At 42.2% G+C, this 27,279-nt stretch overlaps 2 long non-coding RNA genes across 2 annotated transcripts; both read left to right on the forward strand.

The window, feature by feature from the left end:
- The first annotated feature begins 910 nt into the window (after positions 1 to 910).
- On the forward strand, positions 911 to 2,112 carry LOC119773252. The gene is made up of 2 exons (XR_005279368.1): positions 911 to 1,021; positions 1,968 to 2,112. It is a non-coding gene; the product is annotated as an uncharacterized LOC119773252 (long non-coding RNA).
- A 9,551-nt stretch (positions 2,113 to 11,663) lies between these two features.
- On the forward strand, positions 11,664 to 14,503 carry LOC119773244. The gene is made up of 3 exons (XR_005279364.1): positions 11,664 to 12,553; positions 12,648 to 12,883; positions 12,954 to 14,503. It is a non-coding gene; the product is annotated as an uncharacterized LOC119773244 (long non-coding RNA).
- The last annotated feature ends 12,776 nt before the right edge of the window (positions 14,504 to 27,279 follow it).

Raw genomic sequence — 27,279 nt, forward strand, 5'->3', positions numbered from 1 at the left:
TGATAAATGTAAGAAGATTTTAAATATTATGAGATGCTTGGCTGGCAGTGACTGGGGAGCAGATAGGCAATCACTAAAACAGATTTACACAAGTATGACTAGATCCAACATAGACTTTGGATAGATACAAATAGATATATATATAGAAAGATATATAGATTGGTAGATAAATACATCAAGAACCACACTGCATACAGTAAGTGGCAGTAATGCTACTCAAAATTTGTTGCCAACCACCAATAAACCAAAAGAAGAAGAGGATTAGGGCCACTGAAAAAAATAAATAAAAGTTAACTGATTTTTAAAATTTCTTTCAGTTTATTATGGTAAAAAAGCCAGAATTCTGAGAAAAAAGTCAGAATTCTGAGATTAAACTCAGAATTCTGACTTTTTTCTCAGAATTCTGACTTTAATCTCAGAATTCTGACTTTAATCTCAAAATGTTGGATCTTAATGTAGATGGGCACCATGAAGGAAGAGATGTGGGAGCACTCAGCTTCACTGACAAAGATTTGAGTTTTTTGAGAGGGCCAATGACACATTGGTGGAAAATGACGGAATTAGGCAAGTTTTTAAGTGCCCGAGGGGTCCCCTTATTAATGGAGGAGCAGAAGATCATTAAAACAAGAGAGCTAGTCTCTAAAACAGACATGTATGGAAGAGGATTAGGGCCACTGGGAAAAAAAAAAAAAGTTTACTGATTTTTAAATTTTAATTCAGTTTAATATGGGAAAAAAGTCAGAATTCAGATTTTTTTTTCTCAAAAGTCTGACTTTAATCTCAGAATTCAGATTTTTTTCTCAGAATTCCAACTTTAATCTCAGAATTCTGACTTTAATCTCAGAATTTTGGATCTTAATGCAGATGGGCACCATGAAGGAAGAGATGTGGGAGCACAAAGCTTCGTTGCCAAAGATACGAGTTGTTTGGGAGGGCCTGGTGGAAAAAGACAGAATTAGGTGACTTTTTACGTGCCAGAGGAGTCCCCGAAGATGCCATTTCATCAATAAAAGAGCAGAATGTGAGTAAAACAAGAGAGTAGTCTGTAAAACAAACACGGCTATGGCTTTATGCTAACATGTTTGTTAGATTAAGTTGATGGAGATTGTCAACATAATAGACAACAGAGGCAGTGGTTTAACAGCGGAAGCTATGGTTGGATTTATAATTTAAAATGGTTTACTTTTACTGTTAAGACCTGGAGCTTAGATGGCTAGCCGGTCCTAATATCAGCTGCTTAGGCTGATATTCAGCAGACAATGTTTAGCAGACCAAGAGTTATTTAATAAACATTACATAAATGTGACGGTGGCAGGCTTCAGTCACAGCTCACTAAATCAAACAATGCGGTGCTTAAACTTTTTATACATTTTAAAAACATGATTGTCGGAACCCACTGTAGCTTTGAACTGTGACCACAGGGTGGAGTGATGACGTTAGTGCAACCAGTGGGAACGCAGAATGACTGGATAGATGGATGGATGGATGGATGGATGGATGGATGGATGGATGGATGGATGGATGGATGGATGGATGGATGGATGGATGGATGGATGGATGGATGGATGGATGGAGAGAAACAGGCTATTAACAAACGTAGAGATTAGGTACAACACACAAACATCAACATTATAAATCGGATGATTTATAATGTGATTTATAATGTTGATGTTTGTGTGTTCTACCTGTAATACTTTTTACCTTAAATGGACTGTATGTTGTAATCTCTTTTTACATCACAATGAATTATTTTCTTTTCTTTTTTTATAATGGGTGATCAATTTCCTTAAAGGGTACATTAAATCTCCCTTTTTCCATTATTTTTATCCCTCCTCAAAACAGTAGCTAGCCCTTACGTTATTTACAGCCAGTTTTTCCTACCTATGGCTGCTATGTTAAGGGTGCTCCAATTGGTTTGTAGGGAAAATATTTTCAAAACTAATAATTTACTTGTTCTTTGTGCTTAGATTGACTGTGATGTCATAGCGCTGATGGATGATGCAACTCTGGCAGATTACATCCCCTCCTATGGAGACCGAATTGCCCTCTTCAATTTCTGCAGCAGCAAACAACAACCCTCAAAAAAAAAAAATCAAGGACTTCTGCAAAGGCTTAGTGAGAAAATGAAAAACAGATAGGGAAGTGCAACAGAGAACACCTCACATAAAAGAACAAGGAAGACAAAGAAGCAGAAAGCAACACGAAATGTCGAGATAGGATGGATCCATTCTGATGGAAAAGTAACCAAACAGGTGAGAGCGGAGCAGGAAGGCGGCACTAGAAAAATTCAGATGTCCACTGATGCTGGATTAAAGGATATTCTTCGAGAAGTAAAGAAACTGTTTTTTTCCTGATGGCATATCACCTAAGGGACTGAAACAGATTTTGAATTTGAGGTTTGGGACTTTAAAGAGAACCACCTTACTGAAGACACCTGCCAGAGTATTGGCACTATGTATGAAGCAGCAAGGCTGACAATGTTGCGCTTCTACATTTCAACAAAGCTGAAAGATCCTAAAGAAGATGAAAGTGAGAAATCTGATGTCATATTTGTCTTGGAAAGCAATAGCAGTAAAATTAATCCTTTGCAAGGGGTGGAACTCAGGAATAGTTATGCTGAACTCCAACCTGGATCGGACCATTTAGATAATTCAGAAATCACTTTCGGTCCCATTCTTGATGCTGAAGAAGATTCGGAAGAAACATTAATCTATGAGGGTTTTCTTGCACCACTTACAGAGGATGTAACAACAATCACTGAATGTTACACCAACACTTTAAATTAAATTATTACTGCTTTCTCTGATGCCGAAATTATGAGAACTTCCAGACAACAAAGAGGAAGCTGGCAATGGATCGGGGATACTGAGAGATGGACTCACCTGCTTCTGGAATGAATTCTATGAGCGATGCACTCTTGGTACAACAGTTAAAGTGCCATTCATTCGCCATGATTTCACTGCTGAGAAATGGAAGGCAGTTGGGCGAATACTTTTGAAAGGTTACCAGGACTGTCAGCATTTTCCAAATAAACTTGCAATCCCCTTTCTTGAACAAGTGCTTCTCAATAGTGTTTACAGTGATCTTCAAGGACACTTTCTGCAGTTTGTCAGCAGCCAAGAATGTGAGGTTTTGAGGAAAACAGTCAAGAACTTTTCTGCTGTTGATTTAAATGATCTTCTGGAAGGTCTTGATAGTTATGGCTGTAGAAAACAAATAACTGCTGAAAATCTTTCTAACATCGTTTAGATGTTAGGAAGATTTGTGCGCTTAATAGTACACAAAGAGCTTGTCCAAAACACAATGTTTGTCATTGACTGCTGGAGGGAGGTCATCTATCCACATCTTTCCATTATCCCAGAGGCACTAATTAAGTTGTTTCTGGACCTGCAACCAACACCAAGAAAAGTCTGCCAACTGCTGAAATTTGAAGAGGATTTGTCTCTAAAGCAAAAACAAGTGGAAAACCATCTCAAAAGATTCATCAGAGAGCTGGATGATGATAAAATTCATGAGTTTATGCGATTCTGCACTGAATCGGATCTTATAGTAACAAATAGTATTTATGTGGAATTTCAAGATATGACAGATTTCACAAGAAGACCAGTGGGACACACATGTGGAAGCATTCTACAAATAACTGATAGCTATGAAAACTTCCCTGACTTCCGTTCTGAATTTAATGCAATTCTTGAAAGCAATGTGTGTATAATGGACATTGTCTAGACTCTTAACCCTCCACTACATTTGAAATACTTATGCAGACTACAGCAGGGCTGTAAAAAGACATAGATTATACATTTTAAACTCATGAAAATGTCTCCTTTTCTAAAAAAAAAAAAAAAAGAAAAAAGAGATAATTTAACCTTTTGTGCCTGAAAACCAGTTTTGGCTAAAATATTCCTGTTTCTTAATATGCCTATTTTCGGAACCTATGGTTGAATTTGTCAAGCACAAATAAATACACTGTTTATTACTGTAACAGGAGCTGTTTTCACCAGACCAAGTTATCCAGCTGCATGCTAGAAACTAAGCAGCAAAAATGAAAAAAAAATCAGTTGATATCTATAAATTAGTGTGAAGTTTTTTACTCTGTTTTCCTTAATATTTCACATATTTTGTGACAGTGTGGCACAGACTCTTGTAAGTAAGGAGTAAGAATAAATAATCCAGGTTTAAAATTCTTTACAGCTTATGCAATTGTTTGTTAAGGTAAATTGAGGTATCAGACTTCTTTTTTCGCATTTGAACATAAATGACCATGTTTATGGCTTTTCCAGTTTTGTCTAAATATCTCATTGATTCTAAACATATATATGTTTCATGCACCAATCAACTTCAGCGTTCTTGTGATGAATCCACTGATCCTTATGTTATAAATGTAAACTTTACAATGGAGTTGTCAGGAATCCAGTTTGTGTGGTCTGTTTTTGTGTTTCCTTTCCTCCTCCACCAGGTGGTGCCCCGTCCTCATTGGTTCTCCTTGCACACCTGCAGCTCATTGCCTCATTACCTGTGGAGTGTTCTTAAGCTGCTGACTGCCACTACCTCGATGCCAGTTTTTCCCTGGAGTCGGAGGTGTGGCACGCCAGGTGTACGAGCGGTTGATACGAAGCGGAGAAAAGGCGGTTGACATAAACTGGTTTGTGACTGGATCGGGATGACAACTAAGTCAGATGGGGGTGGTGAGGATGATATGGATTTTGATGAGTGGACATCGGTAGGAAGAGGAAGAGGTAGAGGGAAGGCGAAGGTTCTGAAAGAGGATAGAGTAATTGGTAGTCAGAACGGTAAACGAAGTTTGGAAGAGTACAGCTCAGATGAAGAAAACAGAGCAGTCAGGAAGAAAGAAACAAACGAAGAATTTAAGGTAATTCTTAAATTCAGGAACGAAGATATAAATGTTAACCTAAGCCCGATTCAAGTTTCAAGGGAAATAAAAAAGAAACTAGGGGAAGTGGAATTTGTTAAAACATTACGAGATGGAAACATGTTGATAAAATGCAAATCTGAAGATCAAAAGAATAAATGCATGCAGATTGACAACATTTGCAAAAAAGTTGTTAGTGAGAAATTAATTGTTGGAGAAAATAGAGTATCACGTGGTGTTATCACTGGTATTCCGCTGGAGGAGGATTTAGAAAGACTCAAAAAGAATATACAGGGGGGAGAAGTTCGGAGATTGAAAAGATTGCAAAAGCATGTAAATGGAGAAAAAATAGAGAGCCTAACGATTCTTTTGGAGTTTCAAGGAGAAGTCCTTCCTGATTAGATTAAAATTTGATTTATTAGTTTTCCTGTAAGACCATATGTCCCTCCACCTTTGCGCTGTTTTAAATGCCAAAGGTATGGTCATATCGCAGCAGTATGTAAAGGGAAACAAAGATGTGCCAAATGTGGAGGAGATCATCGATATGATGAATGTGGAGTGGATGTACAAATGAAATGCTGTAACTGTGGGGGTCAGCATAATGTGGCATATGGAGGTTGTGAGGCAAGGAAAAAGGCAGCAGAAATTCAACAGCTGAGAACAATTAAAAACATCACGTATGCAGAGGCAGCAAAAAGTGTTCAAGAGAAAAGAATGGTTCAGAAAAGTCAACAAGTAATGTCTAGCACAAGTGCTGACCCCAGCCAAACTTCAAAATCTGGAATGGAGATCACAATGGATAAATTAATATTATTCATGGAATATGTAATCAACTGCACTGATCAAGTAAAACAGAAAACAGAAAAAATTAAAATTATAGTGAAAGGTGCAGAAAAATGTTTGGCCGTGAAGGATTTATCTTGGGAACTAATAAATAAAAGGCTTGAAATGGATGGAAAACAAGGTGGAGGAAAAATTCAATGATTATCTTACAATGGAATGCAAGAAGTCTAATAGCAAATGGTCAAGAATTGAAAGGATATATAAACTGTTTGGAAATTAAACCAGATATTATTTGTGTTCAGGAAACATGGCTTAGACCAGAACTAGATTTTGTGATTTCGGGATATGATAGCATTAGAAGGGAAAGGGAGAAAGAAAATGGAGGAGGTTGTATAATATTTGTTAAGCAAGGGATTCAGTATAGGTTTGTAGATAAAGGATCATCTTTAGAATGGGTATCTGTGGAAATTTGGATTAACAAAGAAAATATTAGGATCATAAACTTTTATAATCCCTGTAAAAAACTGAGTTTGGATGAAATAGAGGAAATGTTTAAAAATCTAGGAAAAAGTCTAATCTGTTGTGGAGATTTTAATGCTTTTAGCACTGTATGGGGTCATAAAAATGATGAAAACGGAGAAGTGGTAGAACAAATAATGGATAAGAAACAATTGGTCTGTATTAATAATGGAGAAGGGACAAGAATTGATATTAGAAATGGAAATGGCTTAGTAATTGGAAAGTTTTAAAAGAATCAACATTAGGAAGTGATCATTATCCTATTGTTATTGAAATCGGTTTAGAAATAGAGAAAGTTGTTAATAGAAATATAGAAAAATTGAATTTTAAAAATGTTGATTGGGAAAAATATAAAATAATAAGTGATGAAAAAATGCTAAAGGTTAATTTAAATTTGGATATAGATAGTGTAAATTCTTCTATCTGCGAAGCTATTTTAGGAGCGGCCCGAGGAACGATTCAAAAGAAAAAAGGAGAGTATAAGAGAAAAATAGTACCATGGTGGACAAAGTAATGTGATTTGGCAATTAAATCTAGAAATAAAGCTTTTAGACTGTTAAAGAGAAATCAAAATTTTGAGAATTTGTTGGCATATAAAAAGTCACAAGCTTTGGTTAAAAGAACAGTAAAAAGTGCTAAAAAGGTTTATTGGGGAAATTTCTGTAATTCAATAGGAAGAGAAACAAATATTTCAAAAATCTGGGGAATGATTAAACGAATGAATGGAATTAGAAGGGAATATAGTTATCCAGTTCTTAAGAATGGAGAAGAAATGGCTCTAAATGATGAGGACAAGGCAAATATGCTGGGTAGGAAATTTGTTGAAATACATAGTAGCAATAATTTAAATATAGAAGAAATAAGGAAAAGAGCTTCTATTATTAAGGAAAATAGTAATCTATTAGAAGTAGATACAGAATATAATGATCTATTGAATAATTCCTTTTCATTATTTGAATAAACAACTCTTTAAGGAAAACAAAAAATTCTTCTCCAGGAAAAGACAATATCTCTTATATTATGATTAAAAAACTTAGTAATTCATGTAAAAAGATATTATTAGATTTCTTTAATAAGATATGGGAAGAGGGTTATTTACCTGTGGCATGGAAGGAAGCAATTATAGTTCAAATTTTAAAGCCAGGGAAAGAGAAGTCAAATCCTACAAGTTATAGGCCCATTGCTTTGACATCACATATATGCAAAATAATGGAAAGAATGATAAATGAAAGGCTGAGTTATTTTGTGGAGAAGAAGGGGTTTTTGTCAGAATTTCAGAGTGGATTCAGAAAAGGTAGAAGTACTATGGACCCTGTTTTGTGTCTAGAACATGAAATCAGAAAAGGGCAAGTTAATAAGAAGAGTGTGGTGGCTGTCTTCTTCGACATAGAGAAAGCCTATCATATGATGTGGAAAGAAGGGTTTTTAATTAAATTAAGAAAAATGGGGGTTAGAGGATCAATGTTTAATTGGATAAAAGATTTCTTACATAATAGATTTATACAAGTAAGAATAGGTCAACAATTGTCTGAAAAATATTTTGTTGAAAACGGAACACCTCAAGGAAATATTGTGAGTCCTTTGTTTTTCTCTATTATGATTAATGATATGTTTGATAAGTTAGAGAGTGGGATGGGTTGTTCATTATTTGCTGATGATGGAGCAATCTGGAAGAGAGGTAAGAACTTGAAATTCATAGTTAAAAAATTACAAGAAGCAATTTATAGTATAGAAGAGTGGTCATATAATTGGGGTTTTAAAATTTCAATAGATAAGACAAATACTTTATTTTTCACTAGGAAGAAAGTATCTAGTGATTTTAAATTATATTTGTATAAACATGATTTAGAAAGAGTAAAGGAGTTTAAGTTTCTGGGTTTGTGGATGGATGAAAAACTAACCTGGAGTAGTCATATTCAAAAAGTAGTGGACAAGTGTAAGAGAGTTTTAAATGTTATGAGGTGTTTGGTGGGGAGAGAGTGGGGCGCTGAGAGGACAGCGTTAAAATTAATATATATACGGGTTTAATAAAATCTGTATTAGATTATGGCAGCCTGGCATTTGGATCAGCATCAGAAACACTTCTTAACAAATTAGATATAATTCAGTTTCAAGCCTTGAGGTTGTGCTATCAGAACAACTGCAATCTCAGCTTTGTTAGTTGAAATGGGGGAAATACCTCTTTACCTTAGAAGATTACAGTTAAGATTATCTTACTGGAGTTATTTAAAGGGTCATTATAAAAAACATCCATGTCAAGAAATTTTAAAACCTAGTTGGGAAAAAGGGAAAAAGACTTTAAAATCATTTGGTTGGGAGATAGAAAGTGATGTTAAAAATTTTCAGTTATCATCCATGAAAATGAGTGTCACTGGTTCATCCATCTCTATTTAACGAAATCATTTTGGACTTATCATTGTTGAAAAAGAGGGAAAAAGGAAATTTTTCAGAATCTTGCTCAGTCCAATCATATATAGAAAATAAATATTTTGGTTATGTTCAAGTGTATACAGATGCATCTAAAAGCCTAAGTAACAAGAATGGGGTGTCATTTATCGTCCCAGAATTTAATATTAAAAAATGTAAGAGGATTTCTGATGACGTATCAGTGTTTACAGGGGAAATGATGGGAATTATTTTGGCTTTGAGTTGGATTGAAGATGTTCGTCCTTTAAGAAGTTTAATTTGCTCTGATTCAAGCTCATCGTTATATTCAATTAAAAATAATCAGTCCAATAGTAGACCAGACCTATTGGAGATTCAGTTAATACTTTATAGAATTCAGGCCATGGGATTAATTGTAATTTTTACATGGGTTCCATCTCATATAGGAGTAATAGGAAATGAATTGGCAGACAGATATGCAAAACAAGCTTAAAAAAACTGTTACATTGAGATATTGATTCCATTTAGTAAAGAGGAGATAAAATCTATTATAAAACAAAAGGTTAAGGAAAGATGGCAGAAGCAGTGGGAGGAGGAAATAACTGGTAGGCTTTATAGCATTCAAAGGAAGGTTGGGGTAATGAGGGGAACAGGAAGATGTAGAAAAGAAGAAAATATCTTATCCAGGTTACGTTTTGGTCATACAGGTTTAAACAGTACATTATTTATAATGGGAAGACATCCATCAGGAAATTGTGAATTTTGTTTTCAAGAAGAGACAGTAGAACATGTTTTGTTGTTTTGTCCAAAGTACTCTGAGGAGAGAAGGAAATTAGAATATCGACTTCTAAGGAATAAGTTACAGTTAAAAATATCAGATATGTTGGGATATTGCTCCTCTTCTGAATATTTACGTCATTTATTAAGCTTTCTTGAGAAAACTAAACTGATAGAAAGGATTTAGTTTGTTTTTTTTGAAGTTGCGTCCTGATCCACACTCCTTACCAGTAGGTGGCGGTAATGCACACCAATAAGTTGCTTGTCAACCACCATTAAACAAGAAACAACAACAACTACCTTGATGCCAGAGTGTTTGCCAATATATGGTACTCTAGCCATGTTTACTTTAGCAGAGTCTAACCTGAGTTTTGGTTTGCTAGTTTTAGCTTCTCAAGCCAAGCTGAGTTTTTCTGAGTCAAACTGAGTTTTTGTCAACCTGAGTCTTAACTTTGTTTTTGTCTTTGCCTCTCGGCAGGAAGTCATCCTGCAAACTGGATTTGTTCGGTCCTTCTCTCTCTGGAAGGTTCAACTGAGCTTCTAACTGAGCTGGGGTTCCAAACAGGAAGTTTGTACCCACTTTCCCCAAGAAGTACTGAGCTACTAACTGAGCTGGGTTTCCAAACAGGAGGTTTTGATCCACTTTCCCCAAGAGGTCGTATGAGCTTCACTCCTAGCAAAGGTTTCTTCAGCACCGCAGCCCATTCAATTACCACAGGAAATCAGAGTGGCAGTCAGCTTCTCCATTTACTCCAAACAGGAAGTTTGGATCCACTTTCCCCAAGAGGTCGTTTGAGCTTCACACCAAGCAAAGGTTTCTTCAGCACCGCAGCCCATTCAAGTACCACAGGAACTCTCTCCGGTACAATCCTCTCAGTCTGGATTCCATAAAGGACACCTTTCCTTGGAGAAGTGAGTCTGCAACCTTTTCCTCCAATTCTAAGATTCAAATTTCCCACTGAGCCTGAACTAACCGCAGTGTCTTCCCCTCACCTTTCAGTCCCTGTTAAGCATTTGGTTTTGTTCTCCACTTCAATGAAGCAAAAAAGGTGTCCATAGATTACATCTCCTCTTTCTCCTGAGCCCTGTGCAAAGCATGTTTTACTTTTAACCTGTCGCCACCTCGCCGTGAATCCAGCTCCTGTCTGCTCCATGTGTTTAGGCTACTCTGTGTCCGTCCGCTCCAGGTTTGAAAGTGGGTGTGTGGCGGAAGAGCTGACGAGGAGGAGGAGGCGGAGGAGGAGACCTCAAATAGGCCATTTAAGGGAAGGAGGACTCTTCTGATGCACCGACAATAAATTCAGGAGACTGAGCGAGGAAGAAAACTAAAAAAACTCCTTTAAAGGAGAAAAAAAAACTAAAATATTGTTATAACAAAAAGTAGGCCTTAAATAGGCTGAGGGTAAGTCTTTTTTAGACCGAGAGTAAGTCTTTTTGAAAGACTTACAACCAGACTCACAACCAGACTTTAGTATCCCTTGGGCCAACAGCGGGGATCCATCTATCACCTTTGCTCCATGGTCACTCAATAGGAGCCACTATCCTCAACAGACTGCAAACAGCCCCGTATGGACTAGCTCTTCATTCAAGGAGGGGCCGCCGTGAGGACAATTTGAGTGACTGTGATAGAAAACGTGTACAACAGGAAAAGAAAATAACAGACTGAGGCACAACTGACTCTCTTTCAAAACTGTCACTAAACTGTTTAAACTGTTCTCCATGTAGCCCTCAGACAAGAACAGTTCTCCAATGATGGTTGCTGCTACATCTGTGGCAAACCTGATCACTGGGCCAGAAACTATCCACATAAAAAACGTGGGGGCAGAGGAGGATGTGGCAGAGGCTCAGTTCATTATGGAGGTCCACCACCCTACCATGGATGCCAGGCAGGACAGAGAGGAGGCTACAACCATGGGACAGAGAAGCCAATCTCAGCAAGGGGGATATCAGGTACAGAAGCGAGGTCACTCTACCACTAGTGAGGGAGCTGTTGGAGCGACCCCCGGTTCAACAGACTGCAAGTAACACACACACACACACCCACAAAGTACATTATAGAGACATATAATAGTTTCCTGATAATTTTTTATGTTTTTTATGTTTTATGTGAGTTGCTGATCTCACGTTTGAATTGATATTCCTTTCCCTCTTAATGGATATCCAGTAACTAAAACTCTCAATAACAGTTTGGTCAGGGTTTAATTAGCTTTCTTTGATAAACGGTATCCTACCGTAGCAAACTTTCTATCTTTCTCTTATCTATAGGTACCTTTTCTTTAATGATGTGCTGTGTTAGAGATCTCTGAGGATTATCTAATATAAAACAGGCCTGTTTCCTCACCTCAACCCACCTCCAGAGGGGTTTTTTTTGTTTTTTTTTTAATTCTTTTTATTATTTTATATCACCTAAGGCGCCTAAGAAAAATTTGTAATGGCTCCCACTCTGGTGTTTTCCAATCCACTTTGTCTGTTTAACCACGAAGGGTGGATGAGCAGGGAGACTGTAGATTTTTATATTGCTCCAATAATTTGGTAACAAATTGGCAATAGTTACCTTTTCTTCTCAAAATTCAATGCTGTAATAACAGGACTGTCACATATTCTGCGCGTTTGTGATGGTTACTACACTGCTATCCCAGCATTTCTTAATTCTAATCTGACCCCTTTCGTATCCCACCTTGTCATACCTAAAAATAATTAATTTCATAATTTGCATTAAGTAAACAACACCTGAGGAAGTCCCACCTCATTACAGTGTTGTAAAAAAAAATAAAATAAGGGGCCCTTTTAAATTTCCCTAGATCTGAAATGCTTTTCTTTTCCAGATCATCACACCCATAGAACACTGTTATTTTAACATGAGAAAGCATGTGTTAAAGGGGGGAGATTTATATAAGGGTTTATATAATCATATAAAATGTAATAATAATGTTATTAAAATGAATACAATGTTGCTGTCATTAAATAATTCAGTTTAGTCATTCAAGCTATCTCAGTCAAGTTTTCTTGGATTCCTCCTTTTTCTTAAATCTTTGTCATTCCTTCGAGGCTGATTTTGTTGGGATCTGGAGGTCTGTCCACCTTTCTCCAGCAGAGGGCGTTCTAGGTCTCCTGGGGCTGAAGCTGACCACCACACCTGCGGCTCATGAGCTCATCAGGGGACCAGCATTTAAGGAGGGGCAGAGCTACAATCCGACGGCAGAGTGTTTGCCAGTTATGGTTAGCAAGCCTGAGCCAACCTGCCTGTCTGAATCTCTGACTCCCCTGAAGCCTGAATCAGAACCTAATCTGTTTTTTGTCCTCTGCTTCTCAGGAAGAACCTGCCTGGAATCCTGAAGACCTGGAAGGATTTCTCAAGCGTGAGACCAAGCGGTCTGTTCTCAGAAGAACGCTGGAAATCCAACTCAGTCTGAAACCTGCCTGCCCGCTCTGAAGAGAAGCTCTGAACCTGCTCAGTAAGATTATCTGCTCTGCCCTGCCTCTGCGTGCCTTCAGCCTCTGGACCCTCCTGGTTCCCCCCCTTCTACCGCTCAGCTCATCTCTGATCAGGTATAGACCTGCAAACACCCAACCTGCAAGTTCACTGAAAGACAGCTAACCAATCTGTCCCTCTCTGCAGTGAAAACCAGTCGTGACCAGACCCGGACCCACTTTATCCCAGAACCAGTGTTCTTTATTTGTTATTATTTCTTTAATAAACTTGTAAACTTTTTCCCAGCCTCTGAGTGTTCTGCATGTGGGTTAGATCCCTTAAAGCCAACATGACAGATTTATGAGGCTGAACTATTTACTGAGCTGTCTGGTCAAAACCTTTTAACCTGCTGCATGCCCCCACCTTTTGCTAAGATAAGATCCTTTGTCATCTGAAATGGAGCTCTTAGACTTTACTTTTTTTTTTTCCCTAATAACGTCTGGTGGGGTTTAAATGGTTACCTAAACAATTTTTTTCGATCCCTTTTATGTTTTGACCCATAGGGGACCATGAGTCAAAAGGGAGGACTAGGAAATGGATGGACAAAAATTGGTTAACAGTTAATTTTTCTCAAAAAGCAACAAAGTTTGTGAAAGTTTAATCTGTGCATGTAAAAACATTTCTAGAGGAAAGAAAATGATGGGCCAAGGAGCCACAAAAACAGTTGATGCTCCATTTTAACATAATAATACATATTATTTAACAGCACCTTTCTGGACACTCAAGGTCACTTTACAGAAAATAAAAACAAAATGAAAAAACAAATAAACAAATACAGGAACATAAAAACAAGTATGTATAGGGACAAGAGCAGCATATTCACAAATAAGCGAGCTGGAACAGATGGGTTTTGAGTCTGGCTTTGAATAAGGGGAGAGAGTCAATACTGAGGAGGATCTAAGGGAGTGAGAGGAAGTGACAATCTGAAAGAGTTCTGATGGATATGGTTATTGATGGCTTTGAAAGTATATAGAAGGATTTTAAATTTTATTCTTAACTGAACTGGGGCCAATGGAGTTGGTAAAGGACAGGGGAAATATGATGAAAGGAGGTGGTTCTGGTGATGACACGAGCAGCTGAGTTCTGAAGAAGTTGAAGTTTATGGACAGATTTAGACATCCTATGATAGATTTTATAGAACTAATTCCACGTGAAGGAAAGAAATGTTGCTTGGTGATTTAGATATGTTTTCAAGATGGATTGAAGCCTAAAATTTTGCAAGTGAAATATTACAACATATGCTGAAATGTTTAATGTTTACCTAATGAGGCATTGTGTCTATCATCCACAGAGCGGAGGAGCTGCTGAGAGAGAAATTAGATCTGTGAAGAAATGGGTCTGAATTCAGTCTAGGCACTCTAAATTGTTTTGATGTGCATGCGCCGCCATAAAAAATCTAACCTTAAGTTTTTTTGAAATTCTCTTTGCAGGATTGCCAGAGACTCATACAACATCTTCATTTTCATATGATGATAAAATGCTTAATTACTTAATCTCACTTACAGCCCAGATAAATGAAGTGGAGACCAGACACAGAGAGGACTACCTTCACAAGCTACTAAACCTTTGCATGATTTACAGCCAGGAGATTTTGTCTTTATAAGAAATTGCAGGAGGAAGATTGGAGATCCTGGAGGTGGATGGGTCCATTCTAGGTGTTACTGACCAGCCACACAGCAGTAAAGGCCGCTGAGAGAACCACCATGCTTCACACACTGATAAAAATGACTTTTTGGTGTAGTAAACTCTATTAGAGTATTTGTACTCGTACTTGTACTCGTTGTCTCCAGCTTTATCCGGAACCGGGTCGCGGGGGCAGCAGACTAAGCAGAGACTCCCAGACTTCCCTCTCCGCTCCAGCTCTGTTGGGGGAAGCCCTAGGCACGCCCAGGCCAGCCGAGAGACATAGTCTCTCCAGCGTGTCCTGGGTCGTCCCCTGGGCCTCCTCCCAGTGGGACGTGCCTGGAACACCTCCCGAGGGAGGCGTCCAGGGGGCATCCGAAGAAGATGTCCGAGCCACCTCAACTGACTCCTCTCGATGTGGAGGAGATCCGGCTCTACACTGAGCCTCTCCCGAATGACTGAGCTCCTCACCCTATATCTAAGGGAGAGCCCAGCCACCCAATGAGAAAGCTCATTTCAGCCGCTTGTATCCGAGATCTCGTTCTTTCGGTCATGATCCAAATTTCATGACCATAGGTGAGGGTAGGAATGTAGACTGACCGGTAAATTGAGAGCTTTGCCTTTTCGCTCAGCTCTCTCTTCACCACGACAGACCGGTGCAGCGTCCGCATTATTGCAGCAGCCGCACCGATCCGTCTATCAATCTCCCGCTCCATTCTTCCCTCACATGTGAACAGGACCCAAAGATACTTGAACTCCTCCACTTGAGGCAGGGACTCTCCTCCAACCTGAAGGGGACAAGCCACCTTTTTCCAGTCGAGAACCATGGCCTCGGACTTGCAGGAGCTGATTCTCATCCCGGCTGCTTCACACTCGGCTGCGAACCTCCCCAGCGCACGCTGTAGGTCTTGGCAGGAGGGAGCCAGCAGAACTACGTCATCCGCAAAAAGCAGGGACGAGATCCGCTGTTCCCCAAACCAGACCCCCTCCGATCCTTGGCTGCGCCTAGAAATCCTGTCCATAAAAGTTATGAACAGCACCGGTGACAGAGGGCAGCCCTGTCGGAGTCCAACATGCACTGGGAACAGGGCCCCTGACTCCATACTCCTGGAGCACCCCCCACAGGGCAGCACGAGGGACACGGTCGAATGCCTTCTCCAAGTCCACAAAACACATGTTGACTGGTTGGGCAAACTCCCATGAACCCTCAAGCACCCTGCAGAGGGTGTAGAGCTGGTCCACTGTTCCACGGCAGGGATGAAAACCACACTGCTCCTCCTGCAGCCGAGATTCGACAATCAGCCGGACTCTCCTCTCCAGCACCCTGGCATAGGCCTTTCCGGGGAGGCTGAGAAGTGTGATTCCCCGATAGCTGGAACACACCCTCCGGTCCCCCTTCTTGTGGAGGGGAACCACCACCCCAGTCTGCCAATTCAGGGGAACTGTCCGCGACCTCCACGCGATGTTGAAGAGACGTGTCAACCATGACAGCCCGACAACATCCAAAACTCTAAGATACTCAGGACGGATCTCGTCCACCCCCGAAGCCTTGCCACCGTGGAGTTTTTTTAACACCTCGGTGACTTCGGACTGGGTGATGAACGAATCCAGCCTCAAGCACCCCGTCTCTTCTTCCCCCACGGAAGGCGTGTCCGTCGGGTTGAGGAGATCCTCAAAGTATTCCTTCCACCGCCCAACAATATCCTCCTTCAAGGTCAGCAGCTCCCCACTCCCACTGAAAACATAGTTAGTGAAGCACTGCTTTCCCCTCCGGAGGCTCCGGACAGTTTGCCAGAATCGCTTTGAGGCCAACCGATAGTCTTTTTCCATGGCCTCTCCGAACTCCTCCCGGGCCCAAGATTTTGCCTCTGCAACTGCCCGGGCTGTGACATGCTTGGCCTCACGGTACCTGCTTGCTGCTTCAGGAGTCCCACAAGCCAGCCAAGCTTGATAGGACTTCTTCTTCAGCTTGACAGCATCCCTTACTATCGGTGTCCACCACAACAGGCCCCGCAAACCTTATGGCCACAGCTATGGGCAGCCGCATCGACAATAGAGGCAGAGAACACAGCCCATTCGGACTCCATTTCTCCAACCTCCCTCGGAACCTGAGAGAAGCTCTCCCGGAGGTGGGAGTTGAACACGTCCCTGACCGAGGGTTCCACCAGACGTTCCCAGCAGACCCTCACTACATGTTTGGGCCTGCCAAGTCTTTCAGGCTTCCTCCTCTTCCAGCGTATCCAGCTCACCAGGTGGTGGTCGGTGGACAGCTCCGCCCCTCTCTTCACCCGAATGTCCAGGACATGCGGCCAAAGATCAGAAGATATGACTACAAAGTCGATCATCGACCTTCGGCCTAGGGTGTCCTGGTGCCAAGTGCACCGATGCACATTCTTATGCCTGAACATGGTGTTCATTATGGACAATCTGTGACCTCCAGGTGTCACTGTCGTTTCCCACGTGGGCGTTGAAGTCTCCCAGTAGAATGATGGAATCCCCGGGAGGGGTGCTTTCTAACACCCTCCCCAGAGATGCTAAGAAGGCCTTGTACTCCATACTGCCGTTCGGCCCATAGGCCAAAACAACTGTCAGAGTCCTCCCCTGCGACCCTCTCGTCTACAGGGGTGAACTCCAACATGAGACGGCTGAGCTGGGGGGAGACAAGCAGCCCCACCCCCGCCCTCCGCCTCTTCCCGCGGGTCACTCCAGAGTAGAAGAGAGTCCAGCCTCTCTCAAGGAGCTCGGTTCCAGAGCCCTGGCTGTGCGTAGAGGTGAGCCCAACTCTTTCTAGCTGGTATCGCTCCACCTCCTGCACAAGTTCGGGCTCCTTCCCCGCCAGTGAGGTGACATTCCACGTCCCCAGAGCCAGTTTAAGCGCCCGCGGATCAGGTCGCCGAGGTCTCCGCCTCTGGCTGCCGCCCAATCCACTTTGCACCGGTCCCTCATGGTTCCCCCTGCAGGTGGTGGGCCCACTGGGGGATGGCTTCGCGTCGCTCCTTCGGGCTGGGCCCGGCCGGGTCCCGCGAGGAAGAACCCGACCACCAGGCGCTCGCCAACGAACCCCAACCCCAGGCCTGGCTCCAGGGTAGGGTCCCGGCTCCGCCGTACTGGACGACGTCACTTGCCTCGTTGTTGTGCTCATCATAAGGGTTTTTGAACCGCTCTTCGTCTGACCTTTCACCCAGAGTCTGTTTGCCTTGGGAGACCCTACCAGGGGCATTTAGCCCCCGACAACATAGCCTCTGGCATCACTCAGGCACTGAAACCCCTCCACCACGTTAAGGTGGACTGATTCTGCTCCGAGTCCAGACGATAGGATCAGAGACGGAGCAAGGGTAGTCCCGACAACAGTTTGAGGTAAGTTATTATTGCTCTACTTTACATTTGTGATAATAAATAAATCTGTGTGTACACTGACGCGAGAAATGTCACTATTCATAAGTTTATTTACTGACGTAGAACGCGTTTCTGTTCCTTGTAAAACTTTTGGTCGCAACATGGATGTAGCTAGCGTTAGCTTAACTGACTGGGAGCTTGAGGTATTTAAGATAAACGAACAAAGCATAGCATTGGGGGGGATAGCTGTGTCGTGCTTGCTTAAAATAAGTATTTGTGCTGCTTTTTAACAGTTTTAACATGAGATGTTACACAATGTCCCTTTAAATGTTCAAGTTAAGAAGGAAGTAGTCAAACAAACAGAGGTATTCTTGTGTTCACTCTTCCATGATAAATAAGTTTTGATTCATGCAGCTCTTTTATTTGTTTCTCAAATAAAAGAGTTAACATTATTTTCTGTTGTGCATTACATGCAGGAGGACAACCGGTGTGACTTCAACAAACATATCCTCAAGATTGTTGTTCTCCATGGTGCTGATGAGGATCCCATTAATGTCTCCATCCTTGTTCAAGACCAGGAGATTTTACCACCATGCCACAGTAAAAAAGCCAACTTGCTTCTCATGGGACTGATATATGCGCTGAACTTGGCATACCCTCTCCCTTTGCATTACACTTTTGAAGTGTTCCAAAAACTTTTCTTGGAGTTGGATGGATTCAAACTATCAGCAAAAGTAAACAACTTGAAGTTAAAGTTGCTTTCATCTTAGAGGAGGCAAATGTGGCATTAAATGCCAAGAATTAGAAGTGGGTTCCAGTTAATGTTAGTGCAAGGTTGCATTGTCATTAATGTTTTATTTTTTTTCCAAACAAGGTTATTTGGCAAAAAAATAATATGTTCAAATATTTAGTAGAGATTTTTATGTTCATTGAGAATGGTTAGAATGATTTTTTTTTTTCATTGTCAAAATTGCATTCTTCAAAATCCACTTGTCTGGACGACTGGTTTGTTAGGTTTTATTATTTATACATCATGTGCACTGTTAATTTGTTAGTCAGATTAGACAGAGCAGAAGGCCTTCCTTCACATTGTGGACATCACGGTGTGTACGGAGGTCATCTAATCAAGACAGCCTTCGTGTCTCTAAGAGTACACAGGATATGGGCACATCTTGGAGCCGGTCTGATAGGAGAGCTGCTGTATCTGTAACCCTGAGACAGAGAGGCAACCTGCATGGAGTTCAAGACATGGATGGCGTGTCAGTTTCTGATACGGACAGCTAAGCATCCACATGATGCAACAAAGACTCAGAAGGTATAAGAAGCAGGTGATGACGTTGTTCGGGGCTCAAACTTTGCCGGACGCTTGCGGACGTGATTTTTGAGACCACAGCTGTGCATAGCTCGAAGCATTGTTCTCTGTCCTGTAAAGACCTGATCTGGAATAAACTCTTTTACTTTTTACTCCTGTTTTATAGTCCTTTTTTATATGGTTTTACCCAGTTTGAGTTAAGAGTAGTAAATAACTTGCTCCCAGGAAAAGAACCGGTGAGAAGGCCCCTGGGGCGCTACAGCCTTCCTTACAAGGGGACAAATCCTTCTCACTTTAACAGGTTCAAATGTTGAAATTGCACTTTTTGTGTGTAGGTTTGTAAGATTTTTATTGCTGATTTGAGTGGTGACTATATTAACTGTTGCTTTCCATAACAGTTTCCAGTAACTATAAAAAGTAATTGAGTTCAGATGAGAAATAGCTATAATATATATGGGTGAGAAATAGCTATAATATATATGGGGAGGGGGGGACTAAAGACATATATATATATATATATATATATATATATATATATATATAATCTCAAAGTATTTGTCTTAACAGTGTAACGCATCAAAATGTGTTTGAGACAGAGAAACGCTGAACCTCAGAACAGCATCCTGAGGGATGTCGTACAAACTGATTTTTCCTAAATGTAGAGCAAGTTAAGTAAACTGCCCACATCTCCAAATGCATCAGTGAGCAGATTTGCAGTTAAATTAAAATGCATCCCAGTCTGTGGAGAACTTTGCCCAAGGTTTATGATGGGATGTTTATTGCAAGATGAAGAGTCAGATTAGTACACATTTTGTCACAATAGAACGACAAACCTAAGTGTGTTTCAACAATGACGAGAAAATCCACATAGGATTCTAGAAACTGATTCCACGTAGGAACCTCCAGGGAAACTCCACATAGAAGTCTTAGGTTTCATCCACGTAGGAATCTTCGGGTTGGCTCACCAGGGCAGTTTAGCAGGTTAGACTCTCCTAGAGCTTCAGGCTTGAGACTGGTTTCCAGTGATGCAACTCTCCCTGAGCTGCAGGCCAGAGACAGGTTGCCAGAGAGACAGCTCTTCCAGAGCTCCACGAAGAGACAGGAGGTTAAGCTCATCCAGAGCTTTCACGAGGAGACAGGATTCCTGTGAGGCAGAAACAAGGAAGAGTTAGAATCTGATCTCATACTAGAGATAACTAAGATTCTTCAGTAACAGAGGCTCAGGAAGCTAACCAACTAAGATCAACACTGCGGCGTGGAAGCAAGGTCAGGCAGGAGCTTATAAAGGAGAGGCACATGTTCAGTCTCTGAGGTGACTTGAAGCGTCTGTAGAGGACTCTTGGCGGTTTGTGACCTCTGCTGAGGGGCTGTTGGAGGCATATCTTCACCAACTCCACATTCAGAAGCCCTCTTAAGGTTCAGCTCAGTGGTCTCTGGACGGCACAGGGCAGGCTCAGGGGTCTCTGGACGGCACAGAGCAGACTCAGGGGTCTCTGGACGGCACAGAGCTGACTCAGGGGTCTCTGGACGGCACCGAGCTGACTCAGGGGTCTCTAAACGGCACAGAGTTGACTTAAAGCGACGCCCTTTCTTACGTCGGGGATTAATGGAAACAGGGCCAATAGGTTCGGAGACTGACTGAGACAAAAGGTTAGCAGGTGTGCTAGTGGATTCAGGCGCTAAACTAGTTGGTTGGTTGGAAGATGAATGAGGTGGCAAGAAGGGGAAGAGATCATCTCTATCCCCATAGAAAAAATTCCAGAGATCAGATTCTTGGATTTCAGGTGCTCTGACTGTTCGGGTATTGAGCTGTGGTTTAATTTTGAGTTTCTTAGTGGACGGTACAAACTGATGGTCATGTAGGTGATGGCTGAACTGGATAGAACTGTGCGGAAGTTGACTGAACAGGGCTGTACAGGACTGTATTGGGCTGGACTGGACTGGACTGGACAGAACTGGGCTGTACTGGACTGGAACGGAAAGGACTGGACTGAACTGAGCTGGACTGGGTTCCTAGATCTGCACCTAACTCGGGTTCATAATCTGTAATCCAGATAGCTTGCTAAACAGATGAGTTCTTCCAATGTTGCGGGTTCATCGACTTTTGCCAGCTCGTCCTTAATCTCAACATTTAAAGCGTTGAAGAAAATATTTTTGAGCATGGCATTAGACCAACGGGAAGTAGCGGCTCTGACTCGGAAATCAATTAAAAAATCTTCGACAGTTCTATTCCCCTGTTTTAAGTTAGACAGACCCTGAGATTTGGTTGATTCAGAAAAGGCTAGAGAGAATTCCTTTAAAAAACGTTCAAAAGTACTGGATTCTGAAGAAAAACAGGTTTTTTCCCATTTGCGGGCTCTTCCGGATAATCGTGATAGAATAAAGTCTATTTTTTCTTTGTCATTAGGAAAACAGGAGGAGGAGAGTTCAAAAAATATATTGCACTGAAGTAAGAAACCGTTTAACCTACTTGGAATGCCAGAAAACCTTTCAGGAAGTGACGGGCGGAAAACCGGAAATGACGGGACTGGTTCTGACCCTGGAGGCGGGTTCGGCTCCGGAACCGGAAGTTGAGCAGGCGCCATCTTGTGATTCCCTCGAAGTCCATAAAATCCTGAAACGATTGTTCTTTCTTTAAAAAACTGGAGTTTTACTCACGGAGGGTCAGTGTCTGTCCTTGGACCTGGTAGCTTGTTACACCAGCTTCCTCCGGAGGTGATCTGCTGGGTCTTGTTAATGGCCGCAGTGTTCTGTCACGATGGGTAATCTAGGCAAGCCCAAGATGCAGAACACACACGGAGGAGGCAGGGGAAAAGTTCAAATGTTTATTAAGGATGAAACAAGGTTAATGCACTGGGACTGGAGACTGTTGGTAGCAGAGTCCATGAGAAGCTAAGCCTCGAACTTCAGGCTTAGCATGACAGGCCAAGATCAAAGCTTCTAGCTTACTGCAGAGAACAACAGGGAATATCCACTGTCAAGTATTAATGTGGTTTCTTGTGCAATTCCCCACTTGAAAAGGATAGTCCTCTACATTCCAACTGGATTTCACTCAATGAACAGCCATTTGATAGTCATTTCATTATTTATTTATTGAAAATTGGCAGTAGGCAGTGGGCAGGTGAAAAACCTCAAAAAGAGAAGGTAACACAAAACAATTAGTCATTTAAGATTAAAACAAAATTGTACCCATCATTAATTTAAGCATTTTAGCCCTTTTTAAATAAAATATTTCCCACCATGTTCTAAAATAAACAAACATATTTTTTTAAATACATCAACAATTTAAAGTAACTTATTTTTTATTTATTTCTTAGCCAAATTAGGTTGATCAATTTTAGCCAAATGAATTAAACCTTAAATTTTAGCCAATAAATTAAACAGTATATCTTTTTAGCTAATTTAAATATTTTAGCAAACTATAGTTTTTAACTTCTACATTTTCAAAAGTTTTTAATGTTATCCTATACAAATTAAGAAAACAAAATGTACTTCTACAAACAAATGCAACTTTTAAACCATCTTTTCTTTGAATCATTTGTTAACATACCAACATAAACATTTCCACAAATAATAATAATCAACAGCAGTCCAACCACAGTCTGTATCAACCTTAATAAAGTTCTTTGATTTGAAAGTCCAGCCAGAGAATCAAGGGCATTAAGAGTCTTACCGGTTGTCTTTCAGAGTTTTTGTAGAAGGACTTGTTTGCACAGTCACAATGGAGCTGAATTTTGGCTGTCTCCAAACATGAGCTGCTTACATTTCTGCCATGCAGCAGTTCTTGGTCCTTTTCTTTAGAGGTCCCTGGCACGCCCAAATTGCTGGGAGATTAGTTCCACCTGGTGCCTCCCTGCTGATGGGAGGGGAGGAGGGGCTACCCGGCAGCTTGACAGAACACCTCCCACTCGATTTCTCCACGGAAACGATGGAGAGATCGCAGCATCAGCAACTGCAAACTGACGGTCAAGACCTTCTCCAGTCGGAGGCTTGTTCCTCAACTGGCAGCAGAACAACTAGGCGTCGGACATCTCTATGCAGGACTGTGGTTTGGGCAGTTTCTTTCAGGACTCTTGATGGTTGGCTCAACGTGGGTCCTGTTGCAGAAAGATTGGAGCTTTGAACTACTTTAACGTGTACATCCCGAACAATGCCTTTAGCATCAGGGTTGACACTCACGACCCGTCCCAACTTGAATTGACCTCTTACTGCATTTTGGTCACATAACCAAACAATATCTCCGACTGAGACATTTCGACTTGAGGTGTGCCATTTGCTTCTCACGAATAAGTTTGGGCCGGCGAGCTGGCTCCAAGACCTCCAGAACTTGTTGACTTGATGTTGCATTTCTCTGAGTCTTTTGTAAGGGTAGCTTGCGAAGTCAAACGTTCTGATGTCACCACTTGAAGAGGCACGACCCAGGAGAAGTATGTTGGGTGACACATACTGAACACAGTCCTCACAGCTCTGCACCCGAGCATCTATTTGCCGTTCGTTGGCGAGGTTTGCAGCAAGCTGCAGAGTTGTCTGAAGCTCGCTGTAGCTGAGGCTTGTGTTGTTACCCAGGCTCTTGAGTGCCTTCTTGATGATGCGGACAGCAGCCTCAGCAGCCCCATTGCGATGAGGGGAGTCAGCTGGATGAATTGTCCAATCCCACTCGGTACCTTTCTGAGCAGACATTTCCTCTATTGCAGCTTTATCTTGAGAATCCAGGAACTGGTACAACTCTCTAAGGACAGGTTTGGCGCCGATAAAGTTTGTCCCTGGATCGGACCAGATCTTCCTAGGGTGCCCTCTAATTGCAGTAAATCGTTGATATGCCATTAAGAAGCTTTCTGTGGACATTGTGTTGACCAGGTCCACGTGAATTGCTCTGCTGGCCATACAGCTGAAAATGACACCCCACACCTTCATTGAGACTCGTTTCTTTATGTCATCTTTGACAAGGTAAGGTCCAAATAGATCAACTGTGGTGAACTCAAATGGAGCTGCTGGGCTGCTTCTTTCAGGAGGCAGGTCACCCATTACTTGTTGGCATCTCTTTGCCTTGGACTTTTTGCAGAAAAGGCAGTGTTCCACTACTTTCTGGGCAATTCTCCGTCCTTGGATGACCCAAGCTTTCTTTCTCATTTTTAGCAGGGTAGCAGCCACACCTTCATGACCCTCATTGTGTGCCTCTTGTGCCAACAAAGTGGAGACCCATGCATTGGAGGGTAGGAGGGGAACTGCCATGCCATCTTCCTTGAAGCCATGAATTCTCCCACCACAGACTAGTAATCCTGTCTCTGGCTCTCTGTACACAACCAAACGGTCTGTTGTGGTAGCTGGGAAGGTCATTCCCACTTGAGCAGCAAGGAAGATGTCTCTGAGTGCATCCTGACGTTCTATGGCAGTGATGACTCCTTCAGTTGGAACCGCCTCCCACTTTAGGGTTGTCACGGACTTGCTTGCTGGTAAAAAAATTTTAGCAGCTCTCCAGACAATGGCAACGGTCTTGACTAGGCTTTTTAGGCTACTGAAGCGTCTTCCATCCAGTAAGTTTTGGACAGCTGTACCAGCGGGAGGTCTTCGCTCAGGACTTTGTCTATTTCTTTTTACTTGGGCTCTGGTGAGTGCTGCAACGAACGACTTCTTTTGCATTTTGCTAATGCTTTCTCGAGCAGCTTCAGACACATCCCTTGCTGACATAACTGGCCACTCTTTCTCGGGGAGGCAGAGAAACTTTGGCCCTTGCTGCCACTCTGAATTGACATCAAGGTCTGTTGGCCCAGCTCCTCGAGTGATGATGTCAGCTATGTTGTATGATCCAGGGATCCACCACCAGTCCTCTAGCCTTGTGTTACTTTGAATCTCTCCGATCCTATTAGCGAAGAAAGTCTGAAACCCGTAGCTCTCACGCTGGATAGCTCCAAGAACTGTCTGGCTGTCCAATAAATGGAACCACTGCTTGATTTTGATCTGGCTGTGTTGTTCAAAGTACTTCTTCAGGCGGCTTGCAAAGACAGCACCACAAAGCTCCGCTTTGACTGCGTCCCCCTTGTGGTCTAGGGGTGTTAGCTTTGCTTTTGACTCCACTAGTCGAACTATTGTTTGTTCTTGACAGTTCCATCGTAGGTAGAGGACAGCACCGTAAGAGCTTTCACTACCATCTGAAAAGGTGACTGCGATTGGATCTGATGCTGCATCTGGTGGAGTGAGGGCTCTTGGAAACTTGACTTTACTTAACTGGACAAACTCCTCAAAAAGATAAACTGCATCTCTGCGGAGCTCATCAGACAAGGCAAGGTCCCATGTATCTTTGACAATATTGCACTTTGGTTTTGCCTCTTGGAATGCTCTTCGGACCAAGATGGCCCCTTTTTGTTTTGCTGGTGTGGTCAGGCCTATTGGGTCGTACAAACCAGCAACTTGACTTAGCAAATCACGTCTTGTCAGTGGATTTGGTGTCCTAGCTCGAACTTCTTCCAGCAACAGATCTTGGCCAAGCCTCATTTTCTTTTTTCGTCTGGAGAAGTTGACTCTCACCATGACATGCAACTTGTCCTCATCCACAATGTAGCCGAGACCAAGTGCCTTGTTATCTTCTTCCTTTAGTTGATTTGGCAGGACAACAATATTTGGTGAGGCCTCTTCTTTCTGTTCTTTACTTTGCCCAGAAAAGACCCATGGCTTTAAAGCGAACCCTCCTGCCGCTAGGATCAGCTCCACGTTATTGGTGATGACCTCAAGTCTTTCACGGCAGTTGTGGGATGTCAAGATGTCGTCGACATAACTGTGTTCATGTAGTACCTGGCGCTCGTCCTTTAGGTGACTGAACTGAGGCAGGTTCGCTGTCTCTCTCATGGCGAGTTGTGCTATGCACCCTGCTGGCTTGTCACCAATATTCACTCTTGTAATTGTGTACTGTTCAAGCTCCTCATCCTCCGAATCACGCCACAAGAATCGGTGCAGATGGACTTCTTTTTCCTCAAGCCAGACAGAATTGTACATTTTCCTGATGTCTCCTAAGGCAGCAAAGGAGCCTTGGCGAAATTTGAGGAGGACAGCCCGGATTGGATTGAGGACGTCTGGACCTTTCATCAGGAGATCGTTTAGACTCTGGCCTTGGTATTTTTGACTGCTGTTCCAGACGAGTCTCACTGGAGTTGTAACTGAGTGGGGGTTAGGGGCAATGAGATGACTTATGTACCAAACAGGTCCCTTCCAGGTAAGTAGATCCTCCTCAGTCAACTTTTTTGCAGCCCGGCGGTCAACCATCTCGTGCACTTGAGCACTATAGGCCTTTTTCCATTGTGGGTTTTTTGCTAGTTGTCTCTCAGTTCTGAGAAAGGTTGCCTCCACTGCTTTTATATTGTTTGGCAATGTCGATGGATCTATGAGCCATGGGTATCTTGCATGCCAGTGAGTGCTATCACTGTGTTTGTCTGCACCAGCATATGTCAGGACACACTTCACCACCTCTAACTCTCGTTCTTTAGCCAAGGTCATTTCTTTGCCTCCGGGCTGGCAATTGCTGCAGCGGCAGCCTCCACATCTTGGGGTGCAGGCAGCGCCGATGCTATCCCACCTCCACCACTCAAGAAACTCGCGAGCGGCGGCCATGGAGCATGAATGCTTGACAGCAGGTAAGACACAGACATGTTCTTTGTACATCACTGCAGCTGTTCTCATGGACCTGGCAAAGTGCGTTCTGGACTGGTGCGCTGTAATGGTGGCCCTTTCAAACAGACCAGGGTGTGTCCCGGCAACTGTTTTTCCCAATGGTCCATCCCATAATACAAGATCTCCAACAGTACGTATCTTTTGTGGGACAAGCCGCCCTTCCTTGTGGCTTATTAAAAGCTGTATTTCCTTCGGCCTCTCCAGTTCTTTGAGAGGGACGTCTGGAAAAAACTTTTGGAGTCTTTTGGCTGTCACATGTTTGTGGATGTCCGCAATGCTGTCCAAGCCATAACAGAGGAGTTGGTGGGATTTGAAGTTGCCCTTTTCTGTTCGGACCCGGATCTTTAGGAGGTATCGTTTTGTTGTAACTTGTACTTTCATTCCTCCCACACCATGGACGACAAGGGTTACAGCTTCACTTCTAAGATTCAATCGATCAGCTGCATCATGAGTTATGTAGTTTGTATCCGATGCTAGATCGATTAGTGTCCCAACTTTTTGTCCTGCATTGGCTGTGACTCTTAATATCATCATGATGAC

This window comes from Cyprinodon tularosa, unplaced genomic scaffold (genome assembly GCF_016077235.1).
Source record: "Cyprinodon tularosa strain WSP-4 unplaced genomic scaffold, ASM1607723v1 ctg752, whole genome shotgun sequence".
Lineage (NCBI taxonomy): Eukaryota > Metazoa > Chordata > Actinopteri > Cyprinodontiformes > Cyprinodontidae > Cyprinodon > Cyprinodon tularosa.